Source organism: Camellia sinensis, chromosome 5, assembly GCF_055761805.1.
Source record: "Camellia sinensis isolate YWXY chromosome 5, ASM5576180v1, whole genome shotgun sequence".
NCBI classification, from domain to species: Eukaryota; Viridiplantae; Streptophyta; class Magnoliopsida; order Ericales; family Theaceae; genus Camellia; species Camellia sinensis.
Genome location: NC_138965.1, coordinates 129,075,581 through 129,098,445, shown reverse-complemented (window position 1 = coordinate 129,098,445; position 22,865 = coordinate 129,075,581). Strand labels below are relative to the sequence as shown.

Here is a 22,865-nt window from a genome sequence, read left to right as displayed (position 1 = left end):
ACTAAGCTAGGAAAAATAGTAAACCGCCTAGGGAAGAGAGCTCAATGCAATGCATGCTCGGTCTTGCTCGGGAATTCACTGCCATGCACAATCTGCCTCTGTTTTCCCTTCTCTGCTCCTCTGAAGACTGCCAAAGCCTCAGAATTGCTTCTCTGGATACTGGGGAATGCCACCGGCTGTGATCTGGTGGTCATCGGCCAAGAATGCATCCATCGGACATCGATGGGTTGCCGGTCGGCACTCTATGCAGTCGATCGGCAGAAAGTGCCTGCAGAACCTATTTGACAGCAGCAGAGGACAGGACTTTGCATGGCAATGCAATTCAAGCAATGTATGCACCAATCCTATCCCTTATCATGTGTATGACTCAAAGGGACATGGTCCTTGGTTCTCGGACCATCAAGCGCGCATTTCAATGCGTGATGGCCCAAAGAATCAAGTGTGCATTTTTCATGTCAAATGAAATGCAATGCATACAATCAAACCAAGGGGGCTCCTACCTCCATCATGACTTGGTCAAGAGGTAGAGCATGCATGCCCATGCAATGCAATCCTAATCATGTGAGCTAGCATGTAACATGGATAATGCAAGCAAGCATACAAGACATGCAAGGCATGAGATAATGCAACCAACAAGCATACAAGGCACAATGTGGGTGTTTAAGCATGTAAACAAACATGTGACTTCATTCAATCATGCAAGTTCAAAATTGCAAAAACTCACCAATATGCTACAACATACAAGGAGTGCATGCAACAAACAAAGAGATGGACTTAAACATGATTTAGGCAGTCCTAACTAGGCCTAAAACAGTGGCCAAAGTGCCCAAAATGAAGGACTAATGGCATGCAAACATGCATGCAAATGATCTCCAACACTTCAAACATTAAAGAGCAATTCTCAAGCACACTTAAGAGGATGCAAACATGGACATATGGCATGCAAATTAAGCCTTGAAAATCATGCTATAGGAGGTGCCAAACCAAGCAAACAAGATAGGCTAAACATTAGCATGCAAATGGCCCAAGTACTTGAAGCAAGTCAAGGGGGCTTAAACCATGGTTAAGCTAACCAAGCCTCACAAGGCCAAGAGGGCTTAAAACAGGTTCAAGGCAGACCTAGACCATGCAAAGGGGATCTCTAGATGGCATCTAAGTGGCTCAAATTCAAAAGCATGCACAATGGCCAAAACATGGAGCATATAACACAAGCTCATAAGGCATCAAAGGGACATCCAAGGCAAGCATACAAGCATGCTAAAGGGACTGAAATGATGCTACAAATGGTGCCAAACCACTGAAATAAAGCAAGTAATGCATGCTACACACTCACACACTTAAGGCCAACAAGCCAAAATGCAAAGGGGCTATACTAAACATGCCATGGCCTACCGAAATGACTAAGGACAGACCTCTAGCATGGCAAAATAAGCACAAAAGCTTCACAAAGCTAGACCTAAAACATGCTAGAACAATGGTTTACAACCTAAGGCATGTTAAGGCCTACACATGGCATTACAAGGTAGGTATGCTAAGCATGCATGGTGTACCAAAACCAATTAAAAACAAAAGCATATTATGACATAATAAGCACAAAAATCAGCTAAGGCATGGTCAACATGAAGCTTAGCTAGGTGCTCCCTCAAGAGGCCAAAAATGGTCCATTTCAAGGACAACAAGGAGAGGGGGTGGCCCTCTCCTCCCTAGGACCTCAAGGCACCATCCTCACCTCTGAAATCCCTCAAGATTTCAGTGGTGAGGAGGCCCAAACACCAAGGTCTCGGATCTCACTCAAAATAGCACAAAATGGGGCCTCTCAAGGCCTAAGAGGGGTCAAACACCTCCAAACCACAAAACACTCTAAACATACTATTTAGAAGGCCCAAAAATAGAACTTTTTTATATTATATACTAAGCTCAAAAAAAGTTCTAAGATAGGCAAAAATAGTATGCAAGAATGGGGAATAAAGGGGCAAGATTGTTACCCTTGAAGACCTCTTTCACAAATGAAGCTCCAGCAGCTTCTTTGAGCTCAAAACAGCTCCTAAGCTTCAAGAACAAACCTCTGGCCCTTCAAGAATCAAGAAAAGGTGTAACACTATGTGTTTGTGTGCAATAATAAGACACAAACACACTTATACACACACAAGAGAGAGATATAGAGATAGGATATGTATGAAACCCTAACCCTAGAACTCAAACCCTAAAATGGCTGTCTAAAAAAATCTAACCCTAAAGCCAAGAGGGGACGGCTCCTCTTATAGAGGAGCCAATCTTGTAAAGCTTACAAGGTAAGCTAACAAGAAGGCCATCCCTTCGTACACGTGTATGGAGGGGAACAAAATGTCATACAGCTGTATTAAAATATCTGCAAAAGCAGATGAACAGTAGTCGACTGCTCAAAATTGCCATCTTGACAAAATGGGCTGCCGACCGGCAACAAAGAATGCCGACCGGCAATATACATTGCCGATGGCAACAAAACACCAGCCGGTGGCCTCTGGCCATGGCCGGTGATGTGTGGGGATGCCTCACAAGGTATTCCCTGCCCCTCCAAGGCAAAACACAAGTGTTTGGTGCAAAACCAGACACTAAACAGTCGAGTTCGGAGATCCTGAGGCAAAGCGCGTAGCCGAGACCTCCGGGAACTCCAAACGAACACAAACATTGATGATCATCAGGTGTTCAAACGGTGACGTCCAAGTCTTGAGGACGGTCAAAAATGGGGTGTCTACACCCCGGATGAGGGATGGTAGTGCGAATGGATGTGCAGTCTGTCCACTGTCCACATTGCTTGGCGCTGCCCCTAGCTCAATCTGCCGGCGATGAGTTACAACATGTCTCGCCAGCCGGGCGTTCAGCTGATCGGCCTGACACACTGTGTCTTTTACTTCCTGTTCTGATTCCGGCGCCAATTTGGCCGTGATCAAACTTGTCCGGAAGAAGAGATAGAGTACCCTGTCACATTTCCAGTCCGAGACGCACAGCTTGCTCGGTATGCCACAGCATGGAGGACGAGAGAGCTTCTGGCCGCCGCTCCCACTTTCAGTTGCACCCTCTCTGATGAGTGCATAGCTTGGCTCGATGAAGAGGCGTAGGTTGGGCCTACTTTGGCTTCAGAGGCTTCCACAAGCTCTGGGAGGGGGCGCAGGAACACCTGACTATGCCCCGAGTTTATTTGCTTTAATCAGTACTTTCAAGTTTTCTTTATGAATGTAATAAAAAGCAACTTCAATTTGTATTCAAGAGTAGGAGAACTCTATACTGAAATCAATGTAATTGAAGGTTGTGGGTGCTGAAAATTTTTCGTTTGGTCCAAAAAAATGGTCTAAGTTGTAAAAAGATTAATTTGAGCAAAATCAACTTTTATTAAAACTTTTCAAAACCATTTTCGATATGGATCACGACTGGACACGCCCGAGATCTATCACTGAGATGTACAACCCTGGATCCAGCAACTGGAAAGTTGCCCCTAGTCTGAATAGCACTGCACTGGAGATCACAACCGAGCTCTTGAATGTAGAATAGACAAAGATGACCAGCATGATCACATAGACAAAGTTGGTTTGGAAATGTTTATGGCTGGACTTCGGAATGAAGTTGCCTACGTATCCCAAAGATGGGAATCAAGCCTTACGTAGTTCGGTTCAAGTTCACTTGTGTATTAACACTCTCCCTTTGCGCTCTAACTTTTGCCAAGGCCACTCTTTCTGGGTTTTCAACCTTGCGAGCTCAGTTTTTATTATTTCAAATTTTCTGTGCTGTAACTTTTGCCTAGGTCATCCTTTTGGGTTTTCGGCCTAGCGAGCCACTTAGGGATAGTATTTCTTCAATTTCTCCATGTTGATTGACTGGGAGAACTCAAGGCCATCTAAATCCATCAAAACGACAGCTCCACCCGACCAGATAGACTTGATGATGTAGGGACCAGTCCAATTAGGTCTGAACTTGCCCCTGGGGTCGTGGATAGGAGCTCGGTTGTCTTTGAGCACTAGATCCCCTTCTTTCAAATTCCTGGACTTAACCTTCTTGTTGAAAGCCCTGGCAATTCTTTGTTGATAACCCTAGACGTGATACAATGCTTTCAGCCTTCTTTCATCAAAGAGCATGAGTTCTTTGAACCTGCTTTGCTGCCAATCTACCTCAGCTATCTGATACTTAGCCAATACCTGTAACGACGGAACCTCAACTTCAATAGGCAGAACAGCCTCCATCCCATAAGCCAAGGAATACAGAGTTGCCCCAGTAGAAGTTCAAATTGAAGTTTGGTAGCCCCAAAGAGCAAAATGGCAGCTTATCTGGCCAGTCCCTGTAGGTTTCCACCATCTTCTGCAAAATGTGCTTGATGTTCTTGTTGGCGGCCTCAACTGCTCCATTGGTTTGCGGCCGATATGTAGATGACTTATGAAAAGTCACGTTGTACTTCTCAAACAAGTCGATCACCTCTTTCTTGAAGTGGGAACCATTATCCGAAATAATCTCATTCGGGACCCCGTAGCGACAAATAATGTTGTTCCTGATGAATTTAGCAACATGAGATGCCTTCAACACCGCGTAAGATTGGGCCTCAACCCACTTCGTGAAGTAGTCTATCACTACCAGAATATACTCATGCCCGTTGGACCCCTTCAAAGTGACAGCCCCAATCACATCAATCCTCCAGACTGAAAACGGCCATGGCAAAGTCATGTTGTACAGCTTTGATGGTGCAATGTTCATGCGGTTTGCATGGATCTGACATTTGTGGCATCGCCGGACAAAGCCAATACAATCCACCTCCATGGTTGACCAATAATAACCCTGCCTGAGAATTTTCTGCACTTGTATCACCCCGTTCATGGGCACTCCGCACTCTCCTCCACGGATGGCCTCCATCAGGCGCTTGGATTCTTCAGCATCAACGCATAGCTTATGCATCCCGAGATGACCCCTCTTGTACAGTTTACCCCCGCAGACAATGAACTGAGCAGCCATTCTTCGAATTGCCCTCTTATCTTTGGCATTTGCCCCTGGTGGATACACCTCATTTTCCAAGAAGTTCCAAATGTCGTAATACCAAGGGTTTTGATCTTGTACCTCATCTATGGCAGCAATCAGCTCGTAGGCCGGCACGAATTTCTGTTCAATGATGATCGGATGCATCCGGACTCCGAAAGGGATGTCTATCATAGAAGATAGAGTTGCTAATAAATCAGCGAACCTGTTGTTCTCTCGTAACAGATGAGCGAAGTTTAGTTTCTCAAACCGAGGAATCAGAACGTCCAAGGTCTGGTGATAGATTCTCATCTTTTCTTCTTTAACTTTCTAATCTCCTTTAGCTTGGGATACAACAAGGTTTGAGTCCCCGATGACATCCAACCGTTTTGCCCCTAGTTCCAGGGCGGCTTCTAGTCCAGCAATACTTGCCTCATATTCTGCCTCATTGTTCGACACTTTGAATCAGAGTTTGAATGCTAGAGGTATACAGGAATTGTTGGGTGCTATCAGCAGCACCCTTATCCCATGCCCGTATTGGTTTGACGCTCCGTCAAAGTACATTGTCCAAGTCTCTTCTTCGACATGCAGAATGTCCTCGTCTGGGAACAGATATTCAACTGCTTCATCCCCCTCAACTGGGTGGTCGACTAGGAACTCTGCTACCGCTCTCCCTTTCACTGACTTGCACGTCATGTACTTCAGATCAAATTCGGAAAGAAAAAGCAACCAACGGGCTAGCTTACCCGTAAGTGCCGATTTCTCAAAGAGATATTTGATGGAATCTAATCTCGAAACTAGTATTACAGAGTGAGCCAACAGGTGTAGACCGCCCCAAACTCGCTCCGCGCGCCCTTTTTTCGGAGAGGGCGCAAATTGTAGTTCTAGTTACTACAGTTCGAACTCCTGTCACGGTTCTGAATCTAATCTCACAAAGTGCAACGTAAGACTAATAAATCACCAAAGAGTCCAAATTCGGAAAATCATTTTGGAAAATTGATTTTTATCAAAAAGCGCCAAACATGGACAGTTTTGCCAGATTTCAGAGTCGCCACCTAAATATTTTGTTTTGGGGAAATTTAGGAAACCCTGACTCGTGCCTAAGGCCACGTGTCCATCATCACCAAAGTTGCCTCAGCTCGGGAACTTGGGTACGAGAGGGGAAGGTCCTGAAATGAGCACCCCCGCTCGCTCGATTAAAGGATCGGCCTCTACTAACATGATATATTGTTTTTGAAAACACATGTGTTCTTATTCTGGTTTATTAGCTAACCTTACTATGTGATGCACACTGCATACAAGTATAGAATATATCACTCAATTTGGAACAAAATATCTCAATTTGTTTGCAAAAATGGTTTGAAGTTGCTACCCTCAAGTAGGCTAAGACGCGGTTTTGCCACCCTCAAGTGGGCTTAGAAAACAACATGATTTTGCCACTCCGCAAAGTGGGCTTAAAACTCACATTTTGATGAATTGTTCCAATTCAAGCAATGAAGCCTTCATCCACAGGCATTCATGCAGTTAAACACTTAAGCACATAGCCTCATGACAAGCATGCTATCATGGCAGTCACTTACACACATGCAAGGATGCTAAAGCGTAAACACTCACAGTACTCCGAGCCAAAACAAAAGCTAGTTAGTAATCATATGCATGATCCTAGCTATGTCAACAATGCCTAATGCAACACATGAAAAATGCAATTAAGATAGGCTCGACTATTCTAAGATGTCATGAGAATGCAACTAGATAACATGTATTCAAATTGGTATTGAAATACAATGCAGTTTGTATGATGCGCCGAGCCCAGTGCATGCAAGACAAATGAATGATGCATGCATGCAAGCATAAGGATGCTAATTGAAAATGACCCTAAACTAACCATCGAAAGCGGTTAAGTAAAAGGAAGAAAGAAATGGGGTTAGAAGACATGCATCACACACACACACACACACTTATTACAAAATTCGCCCTCTCAACGGAGGGTCCAAATAATAATCTAACTAGCTAATCTAAGCTAATTAAACTAATCATTACAAGTCACAACTAATTAACTATTCCTAGTTAACTAATTATTACAAAACGAAGCTAATTAACTAACAAGTTAACTAATTACAAACACAAATGAATAGCTAAGTGCATTAACTACTTAAGTACAGAACCAAATACCTAACTAGCTAAGCAAAGCAGTTAAAAGGAGCCTCGGGGCGAGAAGTGCATGTATGCTCGGTCGCCTCATTTGGAAATCCATTACTATGTCCCAACTTGCCTCTATTTACATTTGATCTCAGAACACTGCACAAGCTTCCAGATAGCTTCTACTCCAACATGGAGACCTCCAGGAGGGCTACCGACCACTTAATGGTGTTGTAGACCACTTGTAGACCACCTAAACATGCTGCAAACCAGAAAAAGTGGTCGGCCAGCTACTTTTTCTGGTCTGACGACCAGAAAATTCTGCCAAGTTCCAGTTTGCTGCAACAGAGAACAAGAAGGGACACGTCAGTGTATTTGCAAGATATGTGTGCATAACAACCCTCCCTATCATTTCTTAAGCTCAAGGGAGTGCGGTACTCGACTCTCGGGCCACCAACCGAGCATCGCAATGCATGATGGCTGAGAAGCCAAGTTTGCACAATTCAATGTCAATGAATGCACAAATAACACATAAGGGCCTTAAACTATATCATGCATGATCAAGAGCATCGGCGATCGAGAAATGAGGCACGTTTCATCACTTCAAGTATGAAACGTCCCTCGTTTCTCGTGTTTGAATTAACGTTCAATCCAAACACAATGCAATGCAACAACATTCCAAACAACATGCAAACAACATAAGCATGTCAAGTTAGTGTCCTTAAGCATGAAAGCTAGTGAAGGATGCAACACAAGGGCTATGTGATGCAATGCTCAATGGATCAAACCAGCCCCAAACAAACCTCATACATGCCAAAACAGTGGCCAAAATACTCTGAAATGATGGCATGAAAAGCAAGATAATGCATGCTCATGCATTGGCCCATCAACTAAGCATAAGGACACAACTCTCAAACATGATCAAGAAGTGACAAACATGAAAGTGTGACAACACTATATGCCCTAAAATCATGTGTGAAACGATGCCAAATCATCCAAACAAAACAAAGATAGCATGTCAAAAGGCCTAAAACACAAGGCTATTAAAGGGGACTATACAAGAGGCATGCAATACATGGCACAAATGATTGAACCAACCATAGACAAAGCTCAAATAGGTCAAAACAAAGACCAAAACATGCTGAGATGGGAGTTCAAAAGTCTAGGCATGCATGCATACGCATTGGCCCATAAACGAGGCACAAAGGCACAACACATAAAAGCACTCAAAGAGTGAAAGAAGTAAGAACATGGCAATGCAATATGCTCTAAAATAACATGTTAAATGATGTCATGGCAAGCAAACATCTCAAACAAAGCATACTAGAGGCATCAAAACACAAGGCTAGTCAAGCCCCTTGCATTACAGCTATGCAATACATGAACCATATGGCCAAGGCAACCCAAAACTGTCCTAGAGCATGTCAAATCAAGACCAAAAACATGTTGTAGTAGAGCCAACACACGCTAGGATAATGAGCTAAACAACAAGCATGCAAGGCTAGTAAGTGAGATTAACTCTAAAAGTACAAGATGCAAACCACAAGTGGCCAAACCGGCCAAAAATAGAGTTGTATAATGGCAAAATAACACCCAAAATACACTGAAATGGTAGCCTAAAAAGCTTAGGCAAGATGGCATACATATTGGCCCATGTTTAAAGCATAAAGCACAACCTTCCAAAGCATTGAAAGAGTGACACATGTGAGTGTATGACAATGAAACATGCTCTGAAATCATGTATCAAATGATGCTAAATCATGCGAATAGCCCAAGCAATGCATGTTAGTGGACTCAAAACACAAAGCTAATAAGCAAGAATGAACTATGGCTATACCAAGCAAAGTCCAAATGATTAAGACCACGTAAAACAGAGCTTAAGCATGGCAAAACAATAGCAAATACATGCTGAGATAGAGCTAACACAAGCTAGGATTAGAGGCATGAAGCATGGAGCATACTAGCCCAACAAAGGGGATTACACTACAAGTGTAAAAACCAAGCAAGAGATGACTCTACCAACCAAAATCAGAGTTATGGCATGTCAAAATAACACCAAAAATGGGCTGATACTAAGTCAACACATGCTAGAATAACAAGCTAACTCATTAGGCATGCAAGGCTAGCTAAGAGGATTTACACTACAAGTGTATAAAGCATGCGAGGGTGGCCTAAACCAAGCCAAAACAGAGGTATGCCCTACTGAAATAAGGCCAAAAATAGGCCGAGATAGAGCCAAAACAAGCTTAACGAACATGCTACTTTGATGAGCCATCAACACAAGCACACAAGAGAAGAGGAGGAGGGACAACCCCCTCCTATTTGAGGCCTCAAAACACACTTTCTACAACTGAAAATCCACTGGATTTCAGTGGTTAAAAGGCCAAGAGACGGTGACCTCAAAGGTCTAAAAGGATGGCACAAAAGGGTGTAGACCACCCCCAACACCAAAGGAGCCTAAACAAACATTTCAAACACTTGAAAATGAAACTTTTTGCAGTTTAAAGTTAGGCCTAAAACATCATGGAAATAGGGCCAAAGACTTAATCAAAACAAAGCTTTAAAGGGGCTAAAGACTCACCCTTGAAGAACAACTTCAAAGCAGCAACTCTAGCAGCTTTTCTAAGCTAAAAGCCAACTCTTGAGTCCAAACAAAACCCTCAGGTACCTCAGCAACAGGAGTGTGGTGTTTCACTAGGTGCTTTAGTGCAAGAGTGTGAAGAAACTACACTTTTAAGGACAAATATGGAGCAAATAGAGCAATATAGAGATAGAGATATATGTATAACCCTAATGCAAAATTCTCAACCTAAATCAAGAGGGAGGAGGCTCCCTTTTATAGAAATCCATGCTCCAAGCTTGTTTGACAAGCTACAGGCTCCAAGCAATCCCTCCATAGTGTATAGAGGATGCTTTCTGTGCCCAACAGCTGGCACAACTAACAAGAAAATATCTGTAAAAAAATACAGAAAAGGTGCCGACCAGTTGAGGCGGTCGACCGACCACTCCCACTAGTCGACTGACCAGAAAAAGTGGTATGCAAGGAGAACAACTGGTCGGCAAGGAGGGAGAGGTGGCCTGCACAAAGAAAGGAAGGTGGTGGCATGGCTGCCGACCACTTTAGGTGGTCCACAGACCACCAAGACCAGCAGGCCGACCAGAAATTGGCTGGCATGAAAGAAAATTGGTCTACATGGGAAGAAACTGGTCTACACCCCTTGTTCCACCCTCTAGGCAAAGAAAACAAGGTTTGATTCAAAACCAAACCAAAAAGGAAGTAAGACAAAAGTCCGCAGGACAAGGCGCGTAGCCGGAAGCCCCGAAAACTAGTCTACAGGTACAAAAAGTGGTCTACGAAAGGGAAAGGTGGTCTACGGCCACAAAAAGTGGTCTACAGACCTCTGTTCCAAAAACCAGGCCAAGAGGAGAACGTTAAGAGGTCCCGAGACAAGGCACTCGGCTGAAGGCTCCGGAAACCGGAAACTAGCCTACCAGTGGGAAAAGTAGTCTACGACTACAAATAGTGGCCTACAGACCTCTCTCTCCCTTCTAGGAAAGGTCAACAAGGAATGGTCCACAAACCAAGCCAAAACACAAAGAGTTCAGAGGCCCGGAGGCAAGGCACTCAGCCGAAAACTCTGGAAACTCAAAACGAGCACAAACATGCGCGATCATCGAACGCTCAAACAATGACGTCTGAGTCTTAAGGTTGGTCAAAAATAGGGTGTCTACAACAGGTAGTGCCTCAACTTCTTGGTAGCCCATACCAAGGCCAGATAAGCCTTCTCGAGCGGAGTGTAGCGGGTCTCGTAATCCAACATTTTCTTGCTCAGGTAGTAGATAGCTTTCTCCACTTTGTCCTCAGACTCCTGTGCAAGCATGCAGCCCATTGTCGTTTCAGTCACTGACAGGTACAGAATCAACGGTTTCCCCGGCTCAGGCGGTGTTCTGTAGATATTGCTTGATCTACTCGAAAGCAACTTGGCATCGGTCGTCTCATTGGAACTTCTTTCCTTTCTTCAGGAGAGCAAACAGTGGTTCACAAGTCAAAGTTAATTTTGCAATAAACCATCTTATGAATTGCACTTTACCCAGAAAGCCTCGCACCTCCTTTTCAGTCGTCGGTGGTGGCATTTCTAAGATGGCCTTGATTTTAGAAGGATCGACCTTGATACCCCTTGGTGTGATCAAGAACCCTAGCATTTTTCCTGCTGTAACACTAAATGTACATTTCTGAGGATTCAGCCACAACCGATACTCTCTGATCCTTTGGAAGAATTTCTGCAAGGCAGTGTAGTGGCCCTCTCTTTCCTTGGACTTGACAATCATGTCATCCACGTACACCTCAACCTCTTTATGGATTATATCGTGCAAGATTATGGTCGCAGCCCGTTGATACATAGCTCCAGCATTCTTCTGCCCAAACGGCATCACTCTATAACAATAGGTTCCCCACGCGGTAGTGAAAGTAGTCTTCTCTCTGTCTTCGGGTGCCATCAAAATATGATTGTAGCCTGAAAACCCATCCATGAATGCGAGCAGCGCATGCCCAATAGTGAAGTCCACTAACTCGTCGATATGCGGCAGAGGAAAGTCATCCTTCGGATTGGCTTTGTTCAAATCCCTGAAGTCCACAAATACCCGAATTCTGTCATCCTTCTTCGGCACCAGAACTATATTGGCCAACCAAGTAGGGTATTCAGATACCAACAGGAACCCTACGTCAATCTGCTTGGTAACCTCTTCTTTGATCTTCAGAGCCCAGTCTAGGCTAATCCTTCGGAGCTTCTGCTTAACAGGTCGGGCCTCTAGGTCAAGAGGGATCCGGTGCTGTACAATCTCAGGATCAATTCCAGGCATGTCTTCGTAAGACCACGCAAAAACATCTTTGAAATCTTTTAATAAAGCGGCTAAGCGCTCGTGCTCCTCCGAAGACAACGTGGACCCGATCTGGACCAGCCGTGGGTCCTTCTCAGTACCAACATTAATTATGGTGATTTCATCAACCGAAGGTTTTACAAACCTCTCTTACTCTTGATAAAGCAAATATTTCAAAATCGGAGGAATTTCTTCCTCGTCGTTTTCATCAAAATTTTGAAAGTCTTGATTAATGCAATAAATTAAAGGCACATAAAAGTACTCGGAAGCCACAGTCGTACCATTCTCATTAATAACATTCAGTCCGCTTGATTCCTCTGTTATAACAGACTCAAAGAAAAAAGAAAAAGACGACCTGGACAGGACAGTGGCATCTGGGTTAACACCCCCAAGAATACTGGACTCAGACTCAGAAGAGCTGGAATCTGATTCTGACTCTACAAACTCAGTGGAATCAGATTTCAGCTCACTACCTGACCCGAAACAGCTCGATAAAAAGCCCTCCTCGTATTGCCAAACGAGGGAGGGTACGATGGATGCATCGAGAATGCTTGAAGATGAGCCCACAGCCGCTTCATCCCCGATCATGGAAACTGAGAAGTTATCTCCCAAGCACTCCGGTATGATCTGAGGATCTGAGAGGAGACAAGCGAGCGTTACCCTCATCTCAATTTCTGTGCTCTCAGAATCCTCCTCCTTGCACTGCTCAGCCTCAGCTGGTGGGTCTGTCTGCTCTTCGGCAACTTCATCCCCGGATAATTGCAAGTCAAAGAAAATCTCAAATCCCGGCAAGCGCCGCCTCTCTGCATTTAGCCATGGCTCCGGAAAGCCGCAGAACGGGATGTCTTCCCCCTTCCGGACAAAGCGTCTGTTCAGCGTCCCCTAGATAGGTCTGTGCATCAACTCGTAATGCTTCCCGGCTTGTTTTGCCCTAGCTCTTCCGGCCATCTCTCTTCCTTTCCTCGCCCAATCCTCTTTGATAAGCAGATAACCTAGTCCAAAGGTATATGGGTTGTGCGGCACTTCAGCTGATGCTACAATGCCCTTCCGGCCACTTCACCCTAATCCCATTCTGGGCATGTGCTGAAGCTTGTTCGTAAGGTAGATAGATTGTGCACTGATGTATAGCCCCTCATCAACAGCTAGCATATCCTGTATAACCCAGCCTCAGCTAGGGTGAACCCTGACAAAAATACATCTTCTGCGCCATGCTCAATCTCCAGAACTGGTGTAGAAACCTCTAGCGGCGGATGTATTGAAGAATTCCTAAAAACAATTGCCACCCCCTTCCCGTGGGGGTACTTCAGCATTTGGTGTAAGGTGGAAGAAACGACTTTCACTTAGTGCAGCCACGGCCGCCCAAGAAGTAGATTGAAGGTTGCGGGAACATCCAAGACATGAAACTCAATGTCCTGTTGCCCCGAACCAACCTGAGTATTAATCCGTACGGTCCCCATCACCTCTCAGCTGGTATTATCATAAACCCGTATTACTTGGGCAGTAGGCACGAAATCCGTGGGCTTCAACCCGATAGCATACGCCGTTCTCGACGGACATACATTGATTGCGGACCCCGTGTCAACCAAAACGACCAGTATCCACTTCTCTCTACACTCCACAGAGATGTAGAGTGGTTTGTTATGATCTGAGCCCTCGGGCGGTAGTTCTCTGTTGATAAAGGTCAAGGTCGGGGAAACTCCTCCCAGGAAAACCAGCCCTACCAACTATTCAGGTGTGGTATCAGTTAAAAGTTTCGCCTTGTCCATGGCAGAAATGACAGCTTGTTTGTGAACCCTCAAGGCCATAAGCAGTCCCCAGATGGAGATGTCTGCTTGGATTTTCTTAAGCTGCTTCAGTACAGCCTCCTCCTCCAGCAGTTTTTCCTTCTGCCTCACCGCTTCTTTGTCCTTCTCGAATGCCTCCGGCTGGTCTAAGTGTGGGAGCTTGAAATACTGCCCACTCCTAGTCATATGGTCAATCTCCTCAACGTACCAGGTGTCATCTGGTTGGTTCTGCCCCTAATCTTCGTCAGTGTGGGCAAGATGTAAGTCGTCGTCTTCCCACCACATCCCGTCGACAACCGATAGACAGCTGTCTGGTTCCGTTGCAACTATTTCTGTGCTCACAGCATATTCTGTCCCCGCAGGGGCCTTGGCCTTCTTAACCCTCTCAAGATCCTCGATCTTTTCCTGCTCAAGCTGCTTCAGTGCAACCTCCCGTTCAGTGTCTACTGTACTCAAACTGCTCTAATCCCGAGCAAAATTCTTTGCACCGGTGCTCTCCAGCGATGCTCCCTGTTCCTCGGTCATTCCAGCCACTGCTGATGTTCTCATTCCTGACAATCCCTGTTCTGGCTAAGATTCTTTAACAACATCTAGCTGGTCACTGAGCCACCCTATATTCCATGCCGATCCATCCAAGTCGAACCAGTTGATGTTCACATCCCCTGAGTCCTGTTCTTCAAAGAACTGCAGATTTGCAATGTCCTCCTCCAGCTTTGCTAAGTCATCTAGCCCCTGACTCGGTCCATCTTCCCGAACCACACTGATCTCTGCCCCAACCGGCAACTCTACCCTCAGCTTAGCCTGGTCTATTGATGTGATGTAACCACTCAGATTGTACGTAAAGCTCGTAGACCCCTCAGGCTCTGAATCAACATTCACATCTACCTCTAAAGTTATCCCGGTTCTGTCTTCAACAGTCACCACCACCAGTTCTGGTTGGGTTTGGAAGATGTTCAACATGCACAAGTCCGTGCTGTCTGGGATGAATACCTCAGGCTTGGGTAGGTGGGAGGGTATGATATATATGCTTGGGTCATATAGAATGGCCATGGTTTGGATTAGGTTGATTTGTTTGGGTGGTGGAGCTTGGTTATGTGGTGGGAGTGGGTTGGTGGTGACATTCGGCTTCTCTAGAGGCGCAATCACCTTGTTATCAATAAGATCCTGGATCTCATGACGCAGTCTATAGCACTGGTCGGTGTCGTGACCATGCTGTTGGTGAAAGGCACAGTATTTGGTCGGGTTATGGGAAGCAAGAAGTTTGTCTGGTAATGGCCGCGGCTTTAGGGGCTTCAAATGCCCTTTTCTAATGAGAACCCCCAAGGCTTTGGAAAGGGGCATGTACAATGAAGTAAAGGTCCTTTGGCCTCGGGGTGGATATCTGGCTGTTTGTGAGCTGGTACCGTACACACCGGTGAATGCGGTGGCTGTTTTTGGTGCGGTGGTGGTGACCATGCCCACATCGGAAGTTCTGGCAGCTGCAGCATTACTCATGCCTGCATTCGAACTACAGATAAATGCCCTCTTGGGCTGCTCTCTCTCGTGGTCAATCAAACCCTGGTTTATAGCGTCCTCAATCTGTATCCTAATCTCGTGTAAATCCGCAAAGGTGGGAAAGGGTAAGATGATCATTTTTTGCATCAGTTTGGGTTGGAGGTTGCACAACCATCCATATCTGATCCTTCTCAACCGGCCTAGTGGTCATCATAGAAGCTTTGGCCCTTCAACGGGTTACAAAGTCAGAGAAGCCCTTTTTCGGCTCCTGTCTAGTTGTCTCGAGATCACGAGTTGTGATCTTGATCTGCATGTTGTAGGAGTATTGAGCTATAAAGGCCTCAGCCATCTCCTCCCAGCTTCTCTTGATAGAATCTACTTCGCATATCAGATGGCCGCGACACCCGACAAGGTCCGGCCGAAGAGGGAAAGCTTTTGCAATCTGGAGAGGCCCATTGGCCTTAGGATATCTAAGAACAACCGCATGTGTACCATAAGATCCCCAGAACCATCAAAACAGTCTATATGCGGCATCTTGAACCGGTCCAGCAAAGTCACCGCCGAATCGGTGTATCCATCCTCTATGTCCGGAATGGAATTAACGCCTTGAGCTTTCTTGAGCAGCTTTTCTAACTTGCTCACTTTCAACATTGTTGAATCCACCTCAAATTCAAACGGTGTATCCACTGGATTAGCCGGTGCTTTGGATAGCTGAGGTAGGATTGGGGGTGGAACTGGCCCCGTTGGGGCATCCGTATTCTCCTGGACATTTGCAGTTTCCCCGAATGTTGGAACTCTAGCTGGAGGTGGGTGCGAAGCAGATGCTCCGGCTTGTTGTGGTTGTTGCTGTTGTTGAAGCCTGGCAATCAGCTCTGTCTGTTGAGCCACAACCTCTGCCTGACGCACGGCAAACTCTGCCTGGCGGACAGCATCCCGCTACATGGCTTGCATAGTCTCTTGGAGCTGATGCATCATGTCTTTCATACTGGCCATAAGGTGCTGATCTGACTGAACAACAGGTATATCTCTCTCTGCGGTAGAAACGGAAACCTCAGCCTGACCACACACTGGTGGGGTGGATAAAGACCGTTGATCTGGTAACCGCTGTACTGATGAACTACGCCTAACTGACCTCCGTCTAGTAACCGGGGGTAATGAAAAGAACACTGCTTGTCCGTCAACCAGATCCTCGGATCGATGAAGCCTTCGACCTCTGATCCCGAGTGCTTGGGGAATATCTGCCTAGTCAGAAGCAATGATGCTAAACTACCTTGCAAAAAGATAAATAAAGCATAATAAGGAAATAATAAGCAAAAAAACGGACAGCACTTGGCTTAAATTAAGACAACGCACAGTCGACATTGTAAGCTGAACACACTGTTCTCAATACTGATCACTGTTCCCAAATCACTGCCCCAAATCTGATAACCCCAAATACTGACGTCCACAGACTAATACCCGAACTTGCAACTGATACATACAACCTGTAGAGACACACTCTGACAGCACATAGCAAGCAAGTAAGAGCCAAAACTCCCCTATGGAGGGGTAGGGTTTCCCTATCCTAGTTTCGTCAGGAACTAGGGTTTCACTACGCACGCAGTAATTTCAAACAACCTACAATCGAGTAAGCAACCTGTCCTAGTTTGGAATGGTCACTGTAGTTTCCGATATGCACTAGGTCAAATGGTCAAAAAGGGTGCCTCGGTAAAAACTGAGGTTTGTGTTCCCATCGTGGTAGAGCCCGTAATCGGTCAGCTTTATGGCACGCTTTTCCAAGCAAGCCTCCAGCAAACCGTTCAGGAATAGCAGATGGCAAACACTGTGACTTAGGCGCACCAATGCAAATCCAATGCAAAGAAACACATAAGTGTAAATAAAACAACATATCATGATGTTCGAGTCAAGTTCTCTAAATCCCCAGCAGAGTCGCCAGAAACTGTAGACCGCCCGAACTCACTCCGCGCGCCCCCTTTTCGAGAGGACGCGAATTGTAGTTCTAGCTACTACAGTTCGGACTCTTGTCACGGTTCTGTATCTAGTCTCACAAAGTGCAATGTAAGGCTGATAAATCACCAAAGAGACCAAATACGGAAAACCGTTTTAGAAAATCGATTTTAATCAAGAAGTGCCAAACATGGACTGCTTTGCGAGATTACAGAGTCGCCACCTAAATATTTCATTTTGGGAAATTTAGGACATCCTGACTCGTGCCTAAGGTCACGTGTCCATCATCACCAAAGTTTCCTCAGCTTGGGAACTTGGGTACGAGGGGGGAAGGTAATGAAATGAGCACCCCCAATCGCTCGATCAAAGATCGGCCTCTACTAACATGATATGTTGTTTTTGAAAACACATGTGTTCTTATTCTGGTTATTTAGCTAACTTGCCATGTGATGTGCATAGCATACAAGTATAGACTAAATCACTCGAGTTGGAACAAAACATCTCATGTTTGTTTTTTGAAAATGGTTTGAAGATGCTACTCGCAAGTAGGCTAAAACGTGGATTTGTCATCCTCAAGTGGGCTTAAAACATGATGATTTGCCACTCCAAGTGGGCTTAAAACTCACATTCTGATGAATTGTTCCAATTCAAGCAATGAAGCCTTCATCCACAGACATTCATGTAGTTAAACACATCAGCACATAGCCTCATGGTAAGCATGCTATCATGGGAACACTTACACACATGCAAGGATGCTAAAACATAAACACTCATAGTGTACTCCGAGCCAAAACAGAAGCTAGTTAGAAATCATGCATGATCCTAGTTATGTTAAGATGCCTAATGCAACACATGCAAAAATACAACTAAAATAGGCTTGGCTATCTAGAATGGCATATGAATGCAACACTTGATAACATGCTTTGAAACACGTATTTAAGTAAGTATTGAAATTCAAGGCAGTTTGAATGATGCGCCGAGCCCAGTGCATGCAATACGAATGAATGATGCACGCATACAAAGCATAAGGTATGCTAATTAAAATATGCCCTAATCTAACCACTGAAAGCGGGTAAATAAAAGGAAGAAAGATGTAGGGTTAGAAGACATTCACACACACACGCACACTTATTACAGCATTTGCCCTCTCGACAGAGGGTTCGAATGAAAGCTAAGCTAGCTATGCTAAGCTACTTATTTACAAACCAATTAATTAACTAACTTAGCTAATTAAATATTACAACACAAATTAATTTGAACATCTAGCTAATCTAAGCTAATTAAATACAAACCAAATTAATTAATTAAACACTTAACTAATTAATTACAAAATAATTAAGCTAATGACCTAGTTTAGCTAAGAAATTTAAACAAATGGCCTCAGGAAGCGAGGGGGAATGCATGCTCGGTCAGCTTAGCTCGGAAATCCACTTCCGTGTCTCAAGATGCCTCTATTTGCACACTTCTGTACTTCTGAAAATTATGCCAACTTCCAGAATGCTTCTAACCCACCTTAGGAACATGCTGAGGGATGGTCGGCCAAGAAGGATGGCCATCGGCCAAAGTTGATGGCCATCGGCCATTTCTGATAGCCGATCGGCAGCCTTGGTGGCCGGTCGGTAGATTTGATGGCCGGTCGGCCACTGCTTCCTGCAATTTCTCCTCTTGCTGCAACAGAGCACAAACCAAAGCATGGCAGTGTATTTGCAAAGAAATGTGTGTGCAACTACACTCCTTATCATGTCTCAAGCTCAAAGAAGTGTAGTGCTTGACTCTCGAGCCACCAATCACGCATCTCAATGCAAGCTGACCAAAAAGTCAAGCTTACACAATGTTGATGAATGCACAAGTAACACACAAGACTTGAGAGGCCTCCATCCTATCATGCACAATCAAGGGTGTCGGTGACCTAAGGAATGAGGCGCGTTTCATCACTTTGAGTATGAAACGTCCCTCGTTCCTCATGTTTGGATCGACATCTAATCCAAACACAATGCAATGCAACGCACATGCAAACAACATGTTATGCAAATCGCATGCTAATCTTGACATGTTAAGGTGGTATGCATAAGACTCTTAACATGCAAACAATGCATGCATGGCAAGTTTAGGAGTTAAGGCATCAAGGCAAGTGAAGTGTATCACACATGAAGCATGTACTACAATGCTCAAATGGTCAAACCAGCCCTGGACAGAGGTCATGCATGCCAAAACAGTGGCCAAAACTCAACAAAACTTAGGCACGAAAAGTAAGGAATGCATACTCAACTCATGGCTCACAAGCAAGGCATAAAGGCACAACTCTTAAATGCAATTCAAGAGTGACATACACGAGAATATGGCAATGCTATATGCTCTGAAATCAAGTGTTTAATGATGCCAAATCACACAAAGAACACAAACAAGGCATGTTAGAGGGTCTAGAGCATAAGGCTAGTTAAGAGCATCATACAAGAGGCATGCTTTACATAGCACAACTAACCAAACCAGCTCTGGACAGAGCTTAAACATGCCAAGTTAAGGGCCAAGAACATGCTGAAATGGAACCCAAGAGCTTAGCCAAGCATGCATGCAAATTGGCTCATGATTAAGGCATAAAGCATAACCCTCCAAAGCATTGAAAGGGTGATATACACGAGGGTATGACATGGAAACATGCTCTGAAATCATATATCAAACGATACTATATCATGTAAATAGCCCAAGCAATGCATGCTGGTGGACCCAAAACACAAAGCTAGTAGAGGGGCTTTACACTATGGCTATACAAAACAAAGCATACATGATCAAGACCACCCAAATTAGACCTAAAGCATGTGAAATCATGGCAATAAGCATGCTGGAGTGTAGTCAAAATAGGCTAGAATGATGGTCCAAAGCATAGAGCATGTTAGGCTAGCAAGTAGAATTACACTAGAAGTGTATGAAGCATTCAAGAGACAACCAAACCAGCCAAAAACAGAGTTATATCAGGTCCAAAAACTCACAAAAACATGCTCAAACTAAGTCGTAAGAGGATAGAAATACATGCTCACTTGGTAGGCCCTCTATGCATACAGACAAGATATAAAGAGAGGGGACCACCCCCTCTCATTTTGAGCCTCAAAACCAACTTTCTACCACTGAAATTCCTCTGAGTTTCAGTGGTAGAATGGTCAAACAAAGGTCACACCAAGAATGGTGGCTCAAGAGGCTTTACAAGCCATAGAACAAAAGAGGGAAAACATCCCCTAACCAAACAAGACTCACACCCACATTTCAAAGCCTTAAAAATAGAGTTTAAAAGAGGCTAAAACCAGCCTTAAAGTAGCATGCAAAGGTGGTTAAGCTATTAATCAAAAGAGAGCTTAAAAGGGGTATATGCTTACCCTTGAAGACCCTTGAAGAACAACAGCAAGCTAGCAACCTCTGAGGCAAAACCAAGCCAAAATCACTCAAATGCAACCTCCAAGAACCTCAGCTCAAGAGTGAAGGTGTTTGAGTAGGTGTTTGTGTGCAAAAGTGTGAAGAAAAGACACTTTTGGTTCAAATATAGTGCAAATATAGAGAGAGATGGAAAAATATAGAGAGAGAGAGAGAGGGATATGCTAACCGTAATCCAAATTTTTTGAACCTCTGGAAGGGGAGGGGAGCCTCCCCTCCTATAGAAATCCAAGTCTCAAGCTTGTTGGACAAGCTAGAGGCTTGGTGCAATCCCTCCATGTATGGAAGATGCATTATGTGCTCACTAGCTGGCACAGCTAGCAACAAAATATCTACAAAAGCAAGAAAAAGGGTCTCGACCAAAAAACATGGCCGACCGGCCATTAAAGGTGCCGACCGGCCATCAGTGATGCCGATCGGCCACCACTGATGGCTGATGGAAAGTGGGCACAGCCGATGGGCATGGGGCCTGGTCGGTAGGTTGTAAGAATGGCCAACAGACCACCCTCTTCCCTCAGAAACAAAGCCACAAGCTCTTGGTCCACAACCAAGCACAAAACAGACAAGTTGAGAGGCTCCAAGGCAAGGCGCACAGCCAAGACCTTCAGGAACTCAAAACGAACACGAGCATGGATGATCATCGAATGTTCAAACGATGACGTCCAAGTCTTGAGGACGGTCAAAAATGGGGTGTCTACACCCATCATTACCTCTCTCCACTTCAATTGCCAAGCCTTTCTCCACCCACAACCTCGCATTCAACGGCTGATTGATGATCAATGGCAAAACAATCATACAATGGCCAAATTACAATGTTTCGATCACTGAACCCCATTCGGCGTGAAACAACGAGCCTTCGATCAATTGGTGACCCAAAATCTCGATCTGCGGTGCCCATCCAATGCAGACTTTGCCTCTGCCAGAGATCCTGTAATTGAATTCCTGCGAGAGAGCGTCGAGATCGTCGGAAGCCCAACTAGGTTTTCTTAGAGCCCACAAAAATGGCAATTCTAATGACTCTAGCCCGGAAGCTATCTCGTAAGTCTGGTCTCTGGTGAGTTTACACTCGCTTCCAAACCGAGCGAACACCACTGACTTGGGTTTCTGCTCATCGAGACATTCAAAGATCTTACTCGACACGCAGTCGTCAGCGGTGACGATTCGTGTTTTATTGGGTTTTTCAGGCAGAAGTAACCCTGTCAGAATCACAAGTTTACCAATAATTTTCACATACAAATCGATGAACTCACCTTCGAGCTCTCTGCAACTACGAATCACCATGGCTCGACACGCTTGAAGTGATTTAGCGAGTCGTACAACATCTATAATACCGGAGGCATTTCCTTCGTAGATCCCAGCAAAAGTATCAATTGCTTCGTAGTGACGATATGATACTGATGACTGGAAACTAACCCAACACGGCGGTAACGTCATGTCCTCCGACGATGACCTCACTCTTTTCTGGTCATCACCGACTAATTATTCCGGTGAGCCGAAGAACACCTTAGAGGCGGCGGTGAAGAGGGAGAAGATCATGGCGGGGACATGGCATTCCTGAGCTGCATCAACCATCCAGTGATAGACAAAGTCGGTGAGGATCCAGTCCGGTGACTGTTCCGCTACGAATTGCTTGAAGGGTTGTTTAAGGCGATCTAACGCAGTCTTCAAGTGCTGGATTTTGTCGGCAATAACATCAACCGTGGTCTCTGCACCTTCCAGTAAGAGGTTCGAGCCCAGCGCCGGCAAAGGAATCAAAACAAAGGTGACTAGTTGTTATGAAAATAGAGAAAGAAGAGAAAAGAGAAACTCTATATTGAATTGAATGAATAATACAATATGAGAAGCCTGTATATATAGGCAGAAAAGAAACCTAGATAGGTATAGAAAAGATAGAGATAAGTATAGAATGAGATAGCGATAGAGAGAGATACAATGCAAATAAATAAGATACATCTATAATAATGTACAACTAACACCCCCCCTCAAGCTCAAGGTGGTAAGTCAGATATCAATTTGAGCTTGGAGAGGAGATCAGAGAAGCAGCCTGGAAGATGAGCTTTGGTGAAGAGGTCGGCGGTCTGATCAGTAGAGGTAACAAAGAGAAGACCAACATGGCCACTAGTAACATGCTGTCGTATGAAGTGGCAATCGATCTCAATATGCTTGGTGCGATCATGGAAGACATCGTTATGGGCAATCTGAATAGCACTTTGATTGTCACAATAA

At 44.8% G+C, this 22,865-nt stretch overlaps 1 pseudogene; it reads right to left on the bottom strand.

The window, feature by feature from the left end:
• Window positions 1-21,446: 21,446 nt before the first annotated feature.
• LOC145791676 (putative UDP-rhamnose:rhamnosyltransferase 1 pseudogene) lies at window positions 21,447-22,073 on the bottom strand (annotated as a pseudogene).
• Between the last annotated feature and the right edge of the window lie 792 nt (window positions 22,074-22,865).